This window comes from Pongo abelii, chromosome 2, assembly GCF_028885655.2.
Source record: "Pongo abelii isolate AG06213 chromosome 2, NHGRI_mPonAbe1-v2.0_pri, whole genome shotgun sequence".
Taxonomy (NCBI): domain Eukaryota; kingdom Metazoa; phylum Chordata; class Mammalia; order Primates; family Hominidae; genus Pongo; species Pongo abelii.
Window position 1 is genome coordinate 130,942,193 of NC_085928.1, and position 15,073 is coordinate 130,957,265.

The following is a 15,073-nucleotide window of genomic DNA, read 5'->3' on the forward strand; positions in this document are numbered from 1 at the left end:
AAACATGAATGATTCTCAAAAACGTTATGTTGAATGAAAGAAACCGAAACCAAAGGAGTTTGGTGAGGCTGGGTGTGGTGGTGCATGTCTGTAGTCTCAGGTACTCAGGAGGGCGGATCCCTTGAGCTAGGAGTTCAAGTCCAGTTTGGACAACATAGTGACACCCTCATCTTTTAAAAGAAAGAAAAAAAGAGTTTGGTGATTCCAAACTGCGATTTTACTTATATGAAATTCTAGAGAAGTTCTAGAAGTTCTGGAAAAAACCTGAGCAAGCCATGGCAACAGAATTGAGAACAGTGGGTGCCTCTGGCTGCCTCAGGAGCAGACACACAGGTTCAGGAGAGATGCCTAAAGAGGGACATCAAGGCGCTTTCTGGGGTGATGGAGTATTCCCTATCTCTTTTTGGTAAGTGATCTATTACATACTCCTTAGCAGATTCTGGCTATCATGGCCACCATTCTGCTTCCATATTTTCCTTCCTTCCTTCTTTCCTTCCTTCCTTCCTTCTTTCCTTTCCTTTCCTCTCCTTTCCTTTCCCTTTCTTTCCTTCCTTCCTTCCTTCCTTTCTTTCTCTCTCTCTCTCTGTCTCTCTTTCCTTTCTTTCTTTCTCTCTCTCTCTCTCTTTCTTTCTTTCTTTCTTTCACAAAGTCTTGCTCTGTCACCCAGGCTGGAGTGCAGTGCTGCAATCTCAGCTCACTGCAACCTCTACCTCCCGGGTTCAAGCAATTCTCCTGCCTCAGCCTTCTGAGTAGCTGGGATTACAGGCATGCACCACCATGCCCAACTAATTTTTGTATTTTTAGTAGAGATGGGGTTTCACCATGTTGGTCAGGCTGGTTGTGAACTCCTGACCTCGTGATTCACCCACCTCAGCCCCCCAAAGTGCTGGGATTACAGGCGTGAGCCACTGTGCCTGGCCAGGTCTTTCCTTTCCTTCCCTTTCCCTTTCCCTTTTCCTTCCCTTCCTTTCCTTCCTTCCTCTCTCTCTCTCTTTCTCTCCTTCCCTCTCTCCCTCCCCTCCCTCCCTCCTCTCTCTCTCTTTCTTTTTAAAATGTTTTTTCGAGAAGGAGTCTTGCTCTGTTGCCCAGGTTGGAGGGCAGTGGCATGATCTCGGCTCACTGAAACCTCCACCTCCCAGGTTCAAGCAATTCTCCTGCCTCAGCCTCTCAAGTATCTGGGATAACAGGTGTGCACCACCATGCCTGGCTAATTTTTGTATTTCTAGTAGAAATGGGGTTTCACCATGTTGACCAGGCTGGTCTTGAACTCGTAACCTCGTGATCCGCCCACCTCGGCCTCCCAAAATGCTGGGATAACAGGTGTGAGCCACCATACCCGGCCTTTTTCTTTCTTTTTTTAGAGACAGGATCCCGTTCTGTTGCCCAGGCTGGAGTGCAGTGTCACAATCAAGTTCATTGTAACCTTAAGCTCTTGGGCTCAAGTGATCCTCCCACCTCAACCTTCAGAGCAGCTAAAACTAAAGAAAGAACACCACCACCAGGCTAATTTTTAAATGTTTTTGTAGAGACAGGGTCTCACTATGTTGCCCAGGCTTGTCTTCAAGGCCTGGCCTCAAGCAATCTTCCTGCCTCTGCCCTTCAAAGTGTTGGGTAACAGGCATGAGCCCCCAGCCTGGTCCTTGCTTACCTGTCTTGATTAAGGAGATGATTACTCAAGCATATATATCAAAGGTCATCAAAATATACATTCAAAAGCTATGCATTTTAGTATATGTAAATTATACCTCAATTAAACTTTTTTTTAAATGTGATTTTTTCTTATCATCAACTGATGGACAGTGTCTTCCCACCAATATCATTATAATAAAAACATATCTGTATAACAAATTGACTTCAGCCTCCACCTGACACCCACAGGTCTCGAACATCATTGGAAACCACAAGTGAAAAGTTAGAAAAGTTTGAGGAGTTTGTTTCAATGGGAGCTGTGGTCTGAATTTCCCCCCCAAAAAATTCATATGTTGAAACCTAATCCCCAATGCAATAATATTAAAAAGTGGGGCCTTTAAGAGGTGATTAGATCCCAAAGGCAGAGTCCTCATGAAGGGAGTAGTGCCCTCAACATAGTGAGACCCCCTTCTTCCCCGTGAGGATGCAGCAAGAAGGCACCATCTATGAACGAGACACCCGAATCTGCCAGTGCCTTGATCTTGGATTCCCAGCCTCCAGAACTGTGAGCAATAAATATTGTTTATAAGCCATTCAGCTTATAGTATTTTTGTTATAGCCGCCCAAATGGATAAGGATGATCCTTTCCCCCGAGAAACTGAGAACAGGCATAAAGAACATATATATATATATAAAATATATATAGCAAGTTGACATTGAGACACCCAAGTATATGATTAGAGGACTCACCTTTTTGAAAAAGAAATAGACGAGGCTGGGTATTGCTGAACTCCTACGGTTATCACAGTAGGAACACATAGTGGTCTGCTATAAATTGAAAGAAAGTAGTTTGAGAAACATGGTTCTAAGCTACCCTCTTAGCTTGAAAGCCACTCAGGAAAGAGCTTGCCATCACCCTGGCTCCACTGTTATGACTACATCAGTGCAGCCCAGATGAAGTGTGTTCAGTGGATCCTTGTGCATTTTTATTGATTTTGGGCCTGAGGCTTCCGGACAAATAAACACAGTTGTGAGGACTAGGCTATTCCAGTCCTTACAATTGTCCTCTACCCAGAAAAAGCCTAAACAGAGCAGAAAAGCCTAGTTGAAGCAAGCATTCTCCTAAGGGCCTAGAAAAACTTGAGCCTCAGATGTTGTTCCAAGGCTAGTCCTGCCTTCATATCTTGCCAGATGCAGAGATGGTTAGTGGCTACTCCCAGTATCACTTCTCTACTTCTCTTACTTCCTCTTTACTTGCTAGCCACATTGTGACCAAAAATAAAATATTAATCTCCCAGCCTCCCTTGCTGCTAGATATGACCATGTGACTTGTGGTCCAGAAAGCTGAATTCAGTGGGCCTTTCAGGAAGGCAGTCTAAAGAGAGCTGACTTAGCACGGAAGGCCTCTTTTTATCTTTACTTTCCTTCTTTTTCTGGCTCGTAACTCCAGAAGCCCATTTTGGACCATGAAGCAATCTTAAGGATGGAAGCCATATGCTAGAATGCAGCAGCAGAAAGACTGATGAAACCTAGGTCCCACCGACCCTGGATGCCTGCCTCCAAACTTACTTTCTTTTTTTTTTTTTGAGACAGAGTCTTGCTCTTGTTGCCCAGGCTGGAGTGCAGTGGTGCGATCTTGGCTTACCACAACCTCCACCTCCTGGGTTCAAGTGATTCTCCTGCCTCAACCTCCCAAGTAGCTGGGATTACAGGCACACGCCACCACACCCAGCTAATTTTTGTATTTTTAGTAGAGAAAGGGTTTCCCCATGTTGGTCAGGTTGGTCTCGAACCCCCGACCTCAGGTGATCTGCCTGCCTCGGCCTCCCAAAGTGCTGGGATTACAGGCGTGAGCCACTGCTCCCGGCATGCCTGCCTTGAAACTTTCTTTAGAGAAGGAAGAAAGAGGCTTCTATTATTTTTGGTAATTCTTAGGTTTTCCTGTTTCATGCAGCCAGTTGATTCATAAGCCAAAGTTTGCCTTTTCTCCTTCGTTCACTGACAATAATCCATGAAGCAGTGAGGCCCTGTCCATCTGTCATCCTGGACATTGCTAAGGAAAGCAAACTGGTAGGACAGCAATCTGCTTACACAGTCTCTCAGGCAAATTTGCACTTACAAGAGGACCACCAGAAAAAGCACTGTTTCACCCAAAAGAAGCTTTGTGGTATTACATGGAAATAAAATTTGGAATCTTTCAATTTTTCTGTGTAGATCTAAATACATGTAGACTCTGAGAAATGTATGAAGTGCATCCTCCGGTCATTGGTAGCCACATGTAGGGATTTTGTCACAGTTATGAGAGGAAAAATGGAAGTTAACCAGTTACTTTTAAGATCCAGACAAACATGTTTGGAAAGGCTGTAAATTAATGACTTGTTGGATGGAGACATTATGCAAGTTAATTTTCCAGTCTTCAGAAAACATTTTCAAAGGGAAATTATATTCTCCAACGTATATTTGCAGGTTCACAAAACAACGATTTCCCATATCAAACATTTTAAAGAAATGTTGCTCTTCTCCAGAATAATTACATATAAGATTGAACTCTTCTCTGAAAACAACTGAACATTTTTCAGAGTGAATAAAGAAATTGTTTCTGAATACAGAAGTCAACAGTTCTGAGATTTACAAATGATTAGAGGAGTTTACTCATTGAGAAGTGTCATACAACTAGTATAACAAATGTCATCATTCCCCTAAACACTGTAATTTGTATACTGCATGTAGGCATAACATCTAGAAACTCATTTTGAACAGCTTGGGAAAATTAATGGAACATATTAACAATTGGAAAACAGTGCTGCAGACTTCCCCAGCACCTCACCCTTTAATTTTTTTTTTTTTTGAGGCAGGGTCTCATTCTGTCTCCCAGGCTGGAGTGCAATGGTATGATCTCAGCTCACTGCAACCTCTTAGGCTCAGGTGATTCTCCCACCTCAGCCTCCCAAGTAGCTGGCACTACAAGGTGCATGTCACGATGCCCAACTAATTTTTGTGTGTTTTTTTTTTTTTTTTTTTTTTTTTTTTTTGTAGAGACAGGGTTTCACCATGTTGACCAGAATAGTCTAAAACTCCTGAGCTCAGGTGATCTGCCTGCCTTGGCCTACCAAAGTGCTGGGATTACAGATGTGAGCCACTGCGCCTGGCCCTCACCCTTTAATTTAATGGGCCAATGTATGAACCCCTAGTCAGATGTGAAGTCCTTCCATTTGAAGAATGAGGGTTATCTTAAAGAAAGGAACAGGCTGGGCGCGGTGGCTCATGCCTGTAATCCCAGTACTTTGGGTGGCCGAGGTGGGCGGATTACCTGAGGTCAGGAGTTTGAGTCCAGCCTGGCCAACATGGTGAAACCCCGTGTCTACTAAAAATACAAAAATTAGCTGGTCATGGTGGCACATGCCTGTAATCCCAGCTACTCAGGAGGCTGAGGCAGAAGAATTGCTTGAGCCCGGGAGATGGCCGTTGCAGTGAGCCAAGATTGCGCCACTGCATCCCAGCCTGGCCGACAGAGCGAGGCTGTGTCCCCCCTGCAAAATAAATAAATACAAATAAATAACAAGAAAGGAACAAAGGAAATAGTTTTTGACAAAATGCTGGGTAGAACCACTTGCAGCAACATTAATTTATTTACATTGAACTTTCCAAATGCATTTATGAGATATCTTTTGGTTGATGTGATTTTCTCTTGAGTTTGAGATTCGTTATAGCTTATCTCCATTAGGAAAGAGGGGGTGGTATAACAAATTAAATGCCTCAAAGAAGCACTATGTATTCAATGACAGTTGGCTAAGAGAAGACTGATAAAGTAGTTTCATTTGTTTTGTTTTTCTTTTCTCGATAGGTGCTTTTAGTTCTGTGAGCTGACATGCTTAGAGCCCAGCCAAGAACACAAGGCCAAGTCTTCAATTGCTAATCAAATAAATAAGCCTAAATCCTGAATGTAAACTTCATGCCTTTTATAATAATCACAGTTGAATAGGCTTGGCTGGACTTTAGTCATCTATCACTAGCAGTTTGCACTTGCATTTGGGAGTGTTTCACAGACCCAGTTCCACTATCCTCTTCCCAGCCCAAGCCCATCCCTTGGCATGTCCTCTTCACAGACTGTGGTCAGTACAGTGAGTGCATGGCCTAGGCTTGCTTTGGCTGCCACACCCTCAGCTGGAGTGACAAGGCTGGCAGAATGAGGCGGAATGAGTGGATGAGCTGTTGGCGATGATCACAGGGTTCTTTCCCACAAACGCCTTCTGTTCTTGCCCTTTACTGCTTTTTAAACACTTTATCTATTGTTTTTGTTTCGTTGGAATGTTAATTTGCAGAAATAATACATGCAATATAGGATTATATTCTATTTGTAAAAAATTAAAACCTTTAAAGTCAATGGTATCATGAATCAACTGGATATAGTTGACATCTATAGACTACTTCATCTCACAACAGAAGACTGCACATTCTTCTCAAGCTCACATGGAACATGCAAGATAGGCCATATTCTGAGCTATAAAACACACTTTAACCAATTGAAAAGCACAGCAATCAGGCCGGGCATGGTGGCTCAGCTCACGCCTGTAATTCCAGCACTTTGGGAGGCCGAGACGGGCGGATCACTTGAGGTCAGGAGTTCGAGACCAGCCTGGCCAACATGGTGGAGCCCTGTCTCTACCAGGAAAGAAAGAAATAAACAAAGAGAGAGAGAGAAAGAAAGAAAGAGAGAAGGAGAGAGAGGGAGGGAGGGAGGGAAAGAGAGAGAGAAAGAAAGAAAGGGAAAGAGAGAGAGAGAAAGAAAGAAAGGGAAAGAGAAAGAAAGAAAGAAAGAAAAAGAAAGAAAAGAATCATACCATGTGTACCACTAGGCCACAATGGAATTAAACTAGAGATCAATAACCAAAAAAAAACCCCTGAAAAACCCCAAAATACTTGAAAATAAACAACACACTTCTAAATAATACATGGGTCAGAGAAGAAATCTCAAGAGAAATTTAAAAATATTAGGAAAAATGTTTGGAAAATGAAAATTCAACTTGTTAAAATTTGTGAGTTACAGCAAAATCAGTGCCTAAAGGGCAATTTTAGCATTGAATGCATGTATTAGAATAGAGGAAGGTCTAAATCACTAATATAAGCTTCTACCTTAGGAAACTAGAAAAAAAGAGTAATTTAAATTCAAAGAAAGCAGAAGAAAAGACTTAATAAAAACTGGAGCAGACATCAGTGAAATTGAAAACGGGAAATCAATAGAGAAAATCCGTGAAACCAAAATTGTCTTTTAAAAAGGATCAAGGCCGGGTGTGGTGGCTCATGCCTGTAATCCCAGCACTTTGGGAGGCCAAGGCAGGTGGATCACGAGGTCAGGAGTTTGAGACCAGCCTGGCCACAATAGTGAAACCCCGTCTCTACTAAAAATACAAAAATCAGCTGGGTGTGGTGGCATACGCCTGTAGTCCCAGCTGCTTGGGAGGCTGAGGCAGGATAATCACTTGAACCTGGGAGGTAGAGGTTGCAGTGAGCCAAGACTGTGCCACTGCACTCCAGCCTGGGCGACAGAGCAAGACTCCGTCTCAAAAAAAAAGAAAAAAGTCAATAAAATTGATAAGCCTCTAGCCAGACTAAGAAAAAAAGAGAGATGACACAAATAACTAATACCAGAAATGAAAGACAGGACATCACTACAGATCTCTTGAAAATTAAAGGGATAATAAAGGAATACTATGAACAACCCCATGGCCACAAATTTTACAAACTAGATAAAATGGACTGATTTCCCGAAAGACACAATCTGCCAAAACTCATGCAAGAAGAAATAGACAATTTAAATCAGCCTATATCTATTGTCTGGGCATGGTGGCTTATACCTGTAGTCCCAAAGCTTTGGAAGTCCAAGGTGGGAGGATCGCTTGAGGCCAGGAGGTTGAGACCAGCCTGAGCAATTTAGCAAGACCTCATCTCATAAAAAAAAAAATTTAAAAACTAGCTGAGCATGGTGGCATGCACCTGTGGTCCCAGTTACTCAGAAGGCTGAGGCAGGAGGATTGCATGAGCCTGGGAGTTTGAGATTCCAGTGAGCTGTGATTGTGCCACTGCACTCCAGCCTGGGCAACAGAATGTGACTCTGTTTCTAAAATAAATAAACTAACAATAGGCATATATCTAGTAAGGAAATTAGTTCAATAATTAATAATCTTCCAAAATAGAAAACACCATTCCCAGATTTGTTCACAAGTGAGTTCTACCAAACTTTTTTTTTTTTTTGAGACAGAGTTTCGCTCTTGTTGCCCAGGATGGAGTGCAATGGCGCGATCTCGGCTCACCACAACCTCCACCTCCTGGGTTCAAGCAATTCTCCTGCCTTAGCCTTCCGAGTAGCTGGGATTACGGGCATGTGCCACCATGCCCATGGCTAATTTTGTATTTTTAGTAGAGACGAAGTTTCTCCATGTTGGTCAGGCTGGTCTTGAACTCCCAACCTCAGGTGATCCGCCCGCCTCATCCTTCCAAAGTGCTAGGATTACAGGTGTGAGCCACTATGCCTGACCTTAGTTCTACCAAACATGTAAGGAAGAAATTATACCGATGCTGTACAATCTCTTCCAGAAGATAGAAGCAGAGGAAATACTTCCTAACTCATTCAGTGAGGCCAGCATTACCCTAATACCAAACCAAGACAAAGACATTATAAGGAAAGAAGACTACAGACAAATATCTCTCATGAATATAGAGGCAAAAACGCTCAACAAAATACTAGCAAATTGATTTTATTTATTTTATGTTATTTGTATTGTAGAGATGAGATCTCACTATGTTCCTTAGGCTGGTTTCAGACTCCTGAGCTCAAGCAATCCTCCTGCCTCAACCTCCCAAAGTGCTAGGATTATAGGCATGAGCCAACACACCTGGCCAATACTAGCAAATTGAATCAAACAATGTATAACAAGAATTTTACAACACAACCAAGTGGAATTTATTCTAGGCATGCAAGCCTGGTTCAGCATTCAAAAATCAATGAAATCAAACAGGCTAAAGAAGAAAAATCACACGTTCATAACAATAAATGCAGAATTATATTTTACAAAATCTAACATTCATCTGTGATAAAAACTTAGTAAACAAGGATCAGCGGGGAAGTTCCTTAACTGGATAAAGAATATTTACAAAAAGCCTGCAGCTAATACGGTACAGCTACAGCTTCTAGTTTCTCACCATTAAGGTGAGAAATTGGAAGCTTTCCCATGAAGATCAAGAAGAAAGCAAGGATGTCCCCTCTCACCACCCCTTACAACATCATTACAGAAGGTCCTACCCAATGCATTAAGACAAGAAAAGGACATAAAAGGCATATTGACTGGGAAAAAGTAAATAAAATGTCTTTGTTCACTGTTGACATGATCAACTATACAGAAAATCTGAAAGAATCAACCAAAAACTCCTGACACTAAAAGTGATTATAGGAAGGTTGTAGAAAACAAGATTAGTAAATATAGAAGTCAATTACTATCCTATATACCAGCTACTAAAAAGGAGCATTTGAAATTAAAAATGCAGTGCCATTTACATTAGTATACTTAAAAAATTAAAAACTTAAGTATGAATCTAACAAAATATGTATAAGATCTATATATCAGAAAACTACTGATACGATTTGGCTCTGTGTCCCCATCCAAATCTTTTTTTTTTTTTTTTTTTTTGAGACATAATCTCGCTCTGTCTCCCAGGCTGGAGTGCAGTGGCACAATCTCAGCTCACTGCAACCTCCACCTCCTGGGTTCAAGTGATTCTCCTGCCCCAACCTTCCGAGTAGCTGGGACTACAGGTGCGTGCCACCAAGCCCAGCTAATTTTTTGTATTTTTAGTTGAGACGGGGTTTCACCGTGTTAGCCAGGATGGTCTTGATCTGCTGACCTCATGATCCGCCCACCTCAGCCTTTCAAAGTGTTGGGATTACAGGTGTGAGCCACCGCACCTAGCTGTCCCCATCCAAATCTTATCTCGAATTGTAATCCCCACGTGTTGAGCGAGGAACCAGGTGGAGGTGATTGAATCATGAGGGTGGTTTTCTCCATGCTGCTCTCAGGGGATCTAATAGTTTTATAAGGGGCTCTTTCCCCTTCACTCTGCTGCTCTTCACTCTCTTCCCACCTTCTGAAAAGGTGCCTTCCACAATGATTCTAAGTTTCCTGAGGCCTCCTCAGCCATGCGAACTATGAATCAATTAAACCACTTTATAAATTACCCAGTCTCAGGCAGTTTTTTTTTTCTTTTTTCTTTTTTGAGATGGAGTCTTGCTCTGTTGCACAGGTTGGAGTGCAGTGGTGTGATCTCAGCTCACTGCAACCTCCACCTCCCATGTTCTAGCAATTCTCCTGCTTCAGCCTCCTAAATAGCTGGGACTACAGGCATGTGCCATCATGCCCAACTAACTTTTTTTGTATTAGTAGAGACAGGTTTGCCATGTTGGCCAGTCTGGTCTCAAACTCCTGACCTCAGGTGATTCATTGTGCAATTCTTTATAGCAATGTGAGAACAGACTAATACAATGACAACACTCTGATATAAGAAATCAAAGAGGAACTAAATAAATGGAGAAATGTTTTGTGTTCATGGAGAGGAAGACTTAATATTGTCAAGATGTCAGCTCTTCCCAGCTTGATCTATAGATTCAGTGCAATCCCAATCAAATCCCAGCAAGTAATTTTGTAGATATTGAAAAACTGATTCCAAGATTTATATAGAGAAGCAAAAGATCCAGAGTCGCCAACACAATATTGAATGAAAAGAACAAAGTCAGAGGACTGACACTACCTGACTTCAAGAACTACTATAAAGTTGTAGTAATCAAGACAGTGTGGTATTGGCCAAAGAATACACAGATGGAACAGAAGAGAGAGCCAAGAAATAGATCTATATAGTCAACTGACCTTTGACAAACAAGCAAAGGCAATACAATGAAGCAAATATAGTGTTTTCAACAAATGGTATTGGAACAACTGGGCATCCATGTGCAAAAGAAAAAAAAAGAATTTAGACACAGACCTTACATCCTTTACAAAATTTAACTCTAAATGAATTGTATACCTAAATGTAAAATGCAAAACTGTAAAACTCTTAGAAGATAACATAGGAGAAAATCTAGGTCATCTTGGGTATGGCAATGACTTTTTAGATACAGTATCAAGGGCATGAATCATGAAAGACAGAACTGGTAAGCTGGACTTCATTAAAGTTAAAAATTTCTGCTCTGTGAAAGACACTGTCAAGATGGTAAGATAAGACACAGACTGGGAGAAAATATTTACAAAAGATATACCTGATAAAGGAATGTTAACCAAAATTTAACAATGGACCCTTAAAACCCAACAATAAGAAAACGTGCAATCTAATTTAAAAATGGGCAAAAGACCTGAATAGACACATCACCAAGAAAGATATTAAGATGGCAAATAAGCATATGATATTCAACATCATATGTCATTAGGGAATTGAAACATAAAACAACAAGGCTGGGCGCAGTGGCTCACGCCTGTAATCCCAACACTTTGGGAGGCCACGGTGGGCAGATCACTTGAGCCTAGGAGTTCAAGATCAGTCTGGACAACATGGTGAAACCCTGCCTCTACAAAAAAATTAGCGAGGCATGGTGGTGCATGCTTGTAGTGCCAGCTACTTGGGAGGTGGAGGTGGGAGGATCATCTGAGCCCAGGGTCGATGCTGCAATGAGCTGTGATTGTGCCACTGCACTCCAGCCTTGGTGACAGAGCGAGACCCTGTCTCAAAGAACAAAGAAACAAACAAGCAAAGAAACCCAATGAGATAGCATTACCCACTTATTAGAATGGCCAAAATCTAAAACTCTGACAACATCAAATGTTAATAAGGATGTAGAACAACAGAACTCTCATTCATTGGTGTTGAGAGTGCAAAATGGTGCAGCCACTTTGGAAGACAGTTTGGCAGTTTCTTACAAAGTTGAACATACTTTTACCATATGATCTACCAATTGTGTGCCTTGGTATTTACCCAAAGGAGTTGAAACCACACCCACACAAAAATCTGCCTGTAGATTTTTATAGATTTATTCATAATTGTCAAAAATATGGAAGAGGGAATCTGGATGTCTAATTTCATATCAATTAAACTTTCAATCAATTCTGGTTTTAGCCTTCACCCTACACTAGCATTGAGAAGTATTTGGTCCTCCAAATTCTGAGATTTTCTAGTTCTGCTGAGCAAATCTGTCCTCGATTCATAGGAAGTATGTTTCAGTTTCTCAGTTCTGCTAAGTCAGCTATCATTTTTCCATGTTTTCTTGCTTTTCCACAATTTAATTAACATGGCAATCTGCTGCCAACTCTTCTCATTCTCTTTGTCCTCATGGGTTTAAATTTCCTCATGGGTTGAAATTTGTTGTCATTTGTCCTCATGGGTTTAAATTTGCTGTCATTTTAGTAGGGTGTGGGGAGAGGGCAGAGTTAATGTGTATGTTCAATCTGCCACATTTAGTCAGAAGTCAGAGGTGATCTTCACCATTTGGAAATCCTCCTTGGCTGCTAGAGACTATGGCCACAGACACTCCATTTTTTGAAGGTTGGTTGTGTAGCCAAACAGTGTTTGAAGGGCCCAGCAGACCCCAGAACTTCTGTATGCCCTTAGTGCTGCAGTGCATGTGGTGGCTTGGGGAAGGTAGAGGAAGGAGAGGTCTCAGCCCTTTGAAGAGGAGATCAATTATGAGTAAATCTATAAACTGTAAACCTCACTACAGACCTATTTTCTGGATAAGGAAACAGTGGTTCAGAGAGATGATGTGACTTTTCAAAGGTCTCATATCTGGTTGATGGCAAAGTGGGGTAAGACCCTAGGCTTGTCTGGCTTTCCACGGTGGTCTTTTCCCAGTGTGAGAGATTATTTGGGTCCATTCTCTACCTCTCCTTGTATCCCACCCTTTACAGTTTTGTGTCCTGATTTTGCATTTGACCCTGTGACTTGGTTGGGCTAATGGAATGTTAGCTTGTGTGATGTCGCCAAAGGCTTGAAAAGTGCTTGTGCATTGGGTCTGCCTCCGCTGCACTACAGGTCTCAGAAGAGGAAGGGAGACACATAGAGCAGAGATGCCCAAGCCCAACCAGCCCATATTACCAGCTGACTTCCGGCCAACCCACAAATCCCCAAGAATAGGTAATTATTGTTTTAAGGCAGTGAATTTTGGGGTGGTTGGTTACACAGCATTTTTGTGGAAATAGCTGATATACCATGTCATAGAAACTCCTGCCATCAAGATAAATTAACAGATGACTGATGATGGGGAGTAATAAAAAGGCCCAGAATCTGCCTGGTTGGAATTGCTAGATTTAGTAAATAAAAATACAGAACCCAGATCAATTTACATTTTAGATAAACATCAACTGATTTCTTAGCATAAGTATTTCTCATGTAATATTTGGGAAGTACTTCAAAAATGATTGTTTCTTTGCATGCCACATTTCACTGGGCATACTGTTTTTTTATCTGGCAGCCTCATTCTGGCAGATTTGCAAGAGTCAAACTACACAGAAAGCACCTGTGTATTAAAGTGGGCCTGGGCTAGAAAAGACGAGATATTAAAACAAGTCATTTTCTCTGCTCTGCACTAGGCAGTAAGTGTATTTATAGGGCAGGCTTAATTTAGGTCTCTCAGGTAGCTTCTCATAGAGGGACTGAGTCAGAGAAAACCTGCCTGAAACATAAGAATGGGCAGGTGACTGGGAGAAGTTCCTTTCAGCTTTATTATTCAACCACACTAAAATCAGGGATCCATCAGGGAGGCTCTGACTTGCCTGCCTTCAGCAGCCTGTGGCTCTATAGAGAGCATCCTTCTAAACAATCTGAAACCTACATCCCTTTAGCTTGGATCCAAGAAATGTTTCTCCGGGCTACTGCGCCATCTGTCTCCCAGGTGCCTGCAATGGAAATGTTCTGTGGGGGTGGGGGAGAGAAGGGCTGCAGCCATGGGCTCTGGAAGCGACTAAGAACTGTTTGTCAAGAGGTCACTCCTGCTGGCCAGTGGCCAGTGAAACCAAGAGGCTGGATGAAACCTGAATAAACCAAACACTGCAAGAGGTCAGAATGCTCAAACAGCCACGACGTGGGAACTCAGTCTATCCTCTGCCTCATCTCTCTTTAACAGTTTCCGGCAAGCCAGTGTTTTTGGCTTTGCACAGCCTAACTGGCCATTTTCATGAGTAGTCGCCAACTCAATCCAGGAGGAAATTCCATGCTGTCAGCCAGCAGCACAGATTGTTGCAGGAAAAACGACATAACTCATCCTCTGGGCAAACTTGCAAATGATTACAAATTTCCCCATCTCTCCTCCACTCACACAGCTGGCTGGAGAAGGGTATAAATTTTTCCATGGAGATAGGAGACTTTTCCTCCGTGTAATTTCTTGTGATCAAACAAATCTCTATGGCTATTGATTCACTTTCATTTCTGGTTTCATTCCCCTTGACATTCAAATAAAACCTATGTAGACTCTGCTCGTGGACACTTCCCAGGACTCGGATACCAAGCGAGACTCCTATGAATGGCCTTGGTACAATGTTAGGTTCCCAAAACGGACGATGGCCAGCTAAGATTCTGCACCTCTAGATAAATGACACCATGAAAACCAAACAGGCACAATGTGGTCATTGGTGCAGATCAGCTTTGGCATAAACCACAGTTCGCTCATCTGAGGACCAAGGTTGACTAATTCTGCCCCTGACAGTACTATGTTTTCTCCTGACCCAGGCTCTCACTCAGATGTTGCTTATAGATTTCATAGACTCTTCCACTTGGATTCAATTCAGTGAATAATTATTGAGCCCCATACCATGCTCATCTTACCAAGCGAGGCTCCAGGGGAATACAATAATTAATAATGCACAGGATCTAGCTTCAGGAAGCTTGCTGTTTAGAAGGAAAGGAGATCTACAAATTGCTATTATGTGAGAAGAGACCAATAGAGGACTAGCATGGAAGTAGTGGCAGTTGGAGGAGGGATTTGGAGAGATGCTGCTTGGCAGCAAAGGCCTGAGGATGTCTCATGGAGGAGGCAACGTTTGAGCTGGACCATACAGGGCTTCAGCGATGGCCCCTGGGAGGCCAGGAAAATGTAGGCACCAGGACAAGCAAAGTTGTGGAGTGAGAGTCACCCCAAAGAATAGGGCCTATAGGGAGAGAGAAGTCAGGTTTTAGTGTGAGATGAGAAGTTGAGCCTCAGAAGCACTTCCTTGGAGGAGAAATCAGACTTTGTGTTCCCAACAAAGTCCCAAGATGCTGAGGGATCTTCATCCTATAGTGCACAGTTCAGTGCTTGCACCTTCCCCTCTCCTTTACAAGGCCAGATTCTAAAACATTTTACCCTGGTGGCTTAAAGGGTTAATCTAATGCATATCAATGTTGAGTTATAATAATAATTTCTTAGGCTATTTCT

General features: G+C 42.2%; 1 long non-coding RNA gene across 6 annotated transcripts in view; it reads left to right on the forward strand.

The window, feature by feature from the left end:
- The first annotated feature begins 317 nt into the window (after positions 1-317).
- LOC129058611 (uncharacterized) overlaps positions 318-15,073 on the forward strand; it is a 35,688-nt gene continuing 20,932 nt past the window's right edge. For 2 of the 6 annotated variants that reach the window (XR_008523841.2, XR_008523842.1), the window contains exon 1: positions 12,685-12,798. This is a non-coding gene — a long non-coding RNA (uncharacterized LOC129058611). Of the gene's footprint in view, positions 407-12,662; positions 12,799-15,073 lie in introns of those variants that run through there. The other 4 variants (XR_008523840.2, XR_008523836.1, XR_010139224.1 and 1 more) reach the window with 3 other exon arrangements.